The sequence below is a fragment of the Cryptomeria japonica genome, chromosome 10, assembly GCF_030272615.1.
Source record: "Cryptomeria japonica chromosome 10, Sugi_1.0, whole genome shotgun sequence".
NCBI lineage: Eukaryota > Viridiplantae > Streptophyta > Pinopsida > Cupressales > Cupressaceae > Cryptomeria > Cryptomeria japonica.
In genome coordinates this window covers 169,483,912-169,489,911 of record NC_081414.1, presented here as the reverse complement: position 1 = coordinate 169,489,911, position 6,000 = coordinate 169,483,912, and positions in this window count along the sequence as shown.

Sequence of the window (6,000 nt, the reverse complement as noted above, 5' to 3'; positions counted from 1 at the left end):
AAGGGAGTATATCTGCATATAATATTTTATTGACTATTGTATATATTGTCAAGTATAGTCATTTTGCAAGTATATAGTTTTTGAGTTGTGACTTTGAAAGTAGTTTTTGTCAAACATCTCAACTAATGTCAAAAGGGGAGATTGTTACTACTTATCAAATTGCCATTAGTTTCATATCCAAAGTCATACTATATATTCTAGTCGGTTAGTATTACCGAATCATGCAGTCGGTACACACAGAGAAGTCGGTATGAACAGTCTAGTCGGTTATAGAAGAAAGCAGTCACAGAACGCAGTATTCACTGAGCTGTTTACCGAGTAATGTTTCATGGTACCAAGAGGTAAAGTTAACTCACCGAGTTGATATTCGCCGAGTGAAACGTTTTACCAGATACATTGAACCTGGACATGCACATGAAAACATGCTACAAGATCAAGGCACATCTAACCGTTTTTGCATTGGAAATTGCACTAGGAGATTGTGTATAATTACACGGTCAATCTAACCAATGAAATATTTTGTTTAGTTATTCATTTGAGGAATCTTTTTGTAAGATCGAAGCAATGAATCAAATCACCGCTGTAAGAGATCTATTTATACATCATGATTTTAGGGTTAGAAAAAAAGAGATATACAAGAGATGTGAGATATGTGTGTGTATGCATGAAAGAAGACTATTACAGAGACACAGAGAGGTCACCGAGAAGGTTATCAGTGAACAGTCGAAGAACAGAGTAAACATAAGGGTTTACCGAGTTACAATATGGGTTACCGAGGTATGCTACAAGCTAGGTAATCTTATTCTGAGCACATAGAATCTGTTATAACATTCTAGATGTAAAGATGCAGACATTTGTAATGATTTTATTGTAATATTTTGAAGTTGTAAGAGAAACCTTTAACAGGGTAAAAGACTCTAACCAAGTCTATAAATTGTAAATCCTTTGACCAGGTACAACATTTATATAGTGTTGTAAAATCCTTCAGTAAGGTAGATCTAACTGATCTTGATACTCTTAACTGGGTAAGCTATCATAAATAGCTAAATGTAGCTCTAACCGAGCATTCTTTATTATTGCAGTAGTGAAGTTGTGGGTGCCATCCCCACTGCAGTTTTTCTCTCTAACCAAGAGTTTCTGCGTGACCAAAATATATGTGTTATGGAGTGAATCATGTATGATTGTTGTCTGTTGATTTTAGTTTTATTTTATGTTACTGCACTATTCTGTTTATGCATAACAGTAAGGTTATTATCAAAGAAAAGTTTTGGAGTACTGATTCACCCCTCCCCTCTCAGTACATTAGCTTTCCATATTGGGCCTAATGAGAGAGAGAGAGAGAGAGAGAGAGAGAGAGAGAGAGAGAGAGAGAGAGAGAGAGAGAGAGAGGCAGTGAAGGGGAGAGAGGATTATAATGCGAGGGATAGTGAAGATAGAGGATGGGGGAGGGAGAGATAGAAAGAGAGGGAGATAATGGGAGAGAGAGACACTTGAGAGAGAGAGAGGGAAAGAGATTTGAGAGAGAGAGAGAGAGAGAGAGAGAGAGAGAGAGAGAGAGAGAGAGAGAGAGAGAGAGAGAGAGAGAGAGAGAGAGAGAGAATGGGAGAGAGAGATCTAGATAGAGTGTGAGAGGGAGAGAGACTTGAAAGATAAAGAGAAAGTGAGTGTGAGGGAGAGAGGGAAAGAAAGAGAGATATTTGAGAAAAAGAGAATTGGAGGGGGCAGAGAATGGGAGAGAGAGACACTTGAGAGAGAGAGAGGATCAAAAGGAGGGTGAGGAGAAGTGAGTGAGAGAAAGAGAGAAAGCGAGAGATAGAGAGAGACTTGAGAGGGAAAGATAGAAATAGAGAGGGAAAGAGGGAGAGAAGGAAAGAGGAAAAGAGAGGGAGAGAGAAATGGGGAGGGAAAGAGAGAGAGACTTGAGAGAGAAAGAGAAAAGGGATGGGGAGGGATAGAGGGAAACAATAGGATATAAACACTTGAGAGAGGGGGAAAGAGAAAGAGAGAGGGATGGAGAGAATGGGACAAAGACACCAGAGAGAGACATAGGCACAAAGGGAGGAAGAAGGGGAGGGAGAAGGGGAGGGAGAGAAAGAAAGAGATAAAGAGAGAGAGATACAGAGAGACTTGAGAGGGAAAGAGGGAAAGAGAGAGGGTGAGAGGGAGAGATGGAAAGAGAGGGAGAGAGAGATGGGGAGGGAAAGAGAGAGACTTGAGAGAGAAAGAGAATGGAATAGGGATGGAGAGAGGGAAAGAATGGGATAGAGACACTTGAGAGAGGAAAAGAATGGGATAGGACCCCTAATGACACCATGTGACCCCTCATGACACCATATGACCCCTTAGGACAATATGATGTCCTAATGGGCCATATGGTGTCTTAAGGGGTCATATGGTGTCATAAGGGGTCATATGGTGTTCTAACACATGCCTGGCCCCTTAGGGTCCCATATGATCCCTTAGGACACCATATGACCCCTTATGATAGTCCTAAGGGGGTCATATGGTGTCCTAAGGTGTCATATGGTGTTCTAACACACGTGTGAGCCCTTAGGACCCCACATGACCCCTAACGATACCATATGACCCTTAGGACACCATATGACCCCTTTTAACATCCTAGTACACGACATGACCCCTTATGACACCATATGACCCCTTATGACAATATAATGTCCTAATAGGTCATATGATGTCCTAATAGGTCATATGGTGTCCTAAGGGGTCATATGGTGTTCTAGCACATGTGTGTGTCCTTAGGACCCCATATGACCCCTCACGACACCACATGACCCCTCAGGATGATATGATGTCCTAATGGGTCATATGGTGTTCTAAGATGTCATATGGTGTTCTAGCACATGTGTGTGTCCTTAGGACCCCATATGACCCCTAATGACACCAGATGACCTCTCAAGACACCATATGACCCCTTTTAATATCCTAGTACATGACATGACCCCTTACGACACCATATTACTTCTTAGGACAATATGATATCCTAATAGGTCATATGGTGTGATAAGGGGTCATATGGTGTTCTATCACATGCGTGGGCCCTTAGGAATCCATATGACCCCTAATGACACCATATGACCCCTTAGAACAATATGATGTCCTAATGGGTCATATGGTGTCTTGAGGCGTCATTTAGTGTTCTAACACATGTGTGGGTCCTTAGGACCCCATATGACCACTAATGACACCATATGATGTCCATATGGCGTCTTAAGGGGTCATATGGTGATCTAACACATGTGTGTCCCCTTAAGACTCCATATGACCGCCAACGACACCATGTGCCCCCTTAAGAGACCATATGACCCCTTATGACATATTATTTCCTAAGGGTCATATGGTGTTCTAACACGTGTGGGCCCTGAGGACACCATATGACCCCTCAGGACCATATGATGTCCATATGGTGTCCTAAGGGGTCATATGGTGTTCTAACACATGTGTGGCCCCTTAGGACCCTTTATGACTCCTAACAACACCATGTGACCCCTCATGATATCATATGACCACTTAGGACAATATGATGTCCTAATGGGTCATATAGTGTCTTAAGGGGTCATATGGTGTCCTAAGGGGTCATATGGTGTTCTAATACATTCCTTGCCCCTTAGGACCCCATATTACCCCTAACAATACCATATGATCCCCTAAGACAACATATGACCCCTTAGGACAATATGATGTCCTAATGGGTCATATGATGTCCTAATGGGTGATATGGTGTTCTAACACGCGTAGCCCCTTAGGACACCATATGACCTTAGAGAGGAAGAGATAATGAGAAAGGGAGGGAGGGAGAGAATGGGAGAGAGATACACTTGAGATAGGAGAAGAGCAGAATAGATATTGAGATGGAGATTCTTAAGAGATAAAGAATGGGAGAGAGAGAGAGAGAGAGAGAGAGAGAGAGAGAGAGAGAGAGTTATTTTAAAAAGAGAAAGGGAGGGGGAGGGAGAGAATGGGAGAGACTGAGAGAGAGATACACTTGAGAGAGGAGAGTGAGATAGAGAGATAGATGAAATAATAGCATAGAGACACCTAAGAGAGGGGAAGAGAGAGAGAGATAGGGAGTGGGGGAGATATAGAGAGACCTGAGATGTGGATGGAGGTATTGTGAGAGAGAGATACTTAATAGGTGGAGGGAGGGAAGGTGAGAGAGATACCCAAGAGGTGGAAGAAGGGATGGTGAGAGAGAGAAAGAGAGAGTGAGAGATAGAGAGAGCTTGAGTGAGAGGGAGGAAGGGATGGAAGGAGAGTACAAGAGACTAGAGAGAGAGAGGTGAAGAGAGGGAGAGAGGGAGAGAATAAGAGATGGTAAGAGATATGGAGAGGGAAGAGATAGGACACGGGGGAGGGAAAAAGAGAGAGGGTGAGAGAGAGAGAGAGGGAGAAGTAAGAGATAGGAAGGGAGAGGGAGAAAGAGAGAGGGGGGAGGGAAACAATGGGAGGGAGGGAGGGAGAGGGAAGATATAGGATGGGGGAGGGAGAAAGAGAGAGGGGGGAGGAAACAATGGGAGGGAGAGAGGGAGAGGGAGAGGGACACCATATGACCCCTAACGACACCATGTGATCCCTCATGACACCATATGACACCTTAGGACAATATGATATCCTAATGGATATTATGGTGTCTTAAGGGGTCATATGGTGTCCCAAGGGGTCATATGGTGTTCTAAACACATGTTTGGCCCCTTAGGACCTCATATGACCCCTAACGACACCATATGACCCATTAGGAGACCATATGACACCTTAAGACACCATATGATGTCCATATGGTGTCTTGAGGGGTCATATGGTGTTATAACACATGCATGGCCTTTTAAGACACCATATGACCCCTAACGACACCATATGACCCCTGAGGACACCTTAGGACTGCTTTTAACATCCCAGTACACAACATGACCCCTTATGACACGATATGATCTTTTAGGATAATATCATGTCCCAATGGGTCATATGGTGTCATATGGTGTTATAACATGTGTGGGCTCTTAGGACCCCATATGACCTCTAACAACACCATATGAGCCCTTGGGACACCATATGATGTCCATATGGTGTTCTTACACATGTGTGGCGTCTTAGGATGCCTTATGACAACTAGCGACACCACGTGACCCCTCATGACACCATATGACCCCTTAGGACAATATGATGTGCTAATGGGTCATATGGTGCCTTAAGGGGTCATATGGTGTCCCAAGGGGTCATATGGTGTTCTAACGCATGACTGGCCCCTTAGGACCCCATATGACCCCTAACAACACCATATGACCCCTCAGGACACCATATGACCCGTTAGGATAACATATGACCCCTTAGGACAATATGATGTCCTAATGGTGTCCTAAGGGGTCATATGGTGTTCTTACACATGCTTGGCCCCTTAGGACCCCATATGACCCTCAAGACACCATATGACCCCTTAGGACAACATGTGACCCCTTAGGACAATATGATGTCCTAATGGTGTCCTAAGGGGTCATATGGTGTTCTAACACATGCCTAGCCCCTTAGGACCCCATATGACCTCGGTAACAACACCATATCACCCCTCGGGACACCATATGACCTCTTAGAAGAACATATGACCTCTTAGGACAATATGATGTCCTAATGGTGTCCTAAGGGGTCATATGGTGTTCTAAGACATGTGTGGCCCATCGGGACCCCTTATGACCCCCAACAACATCATATGACCCCTCATGACACCATATGACCCCTTAGGACAATATTATATCCTAATGGGTCATATGGTGTCCTATGGGGTCATATGGTGTTCTAACACATGCTTGGCCCCTTAGGACCCCATATGACCCCTAACATCACCATATGACCCCTTAGGACAATATGATGTACTAATGGTGTCCTAAGGGGTCATATAGTGTTCTAACACACATGTGGCCCATCAGGGCCCCTTATGACCCCTAACGACACCATGTGACCCATCATGACATGATATGACCCCTTAGGACA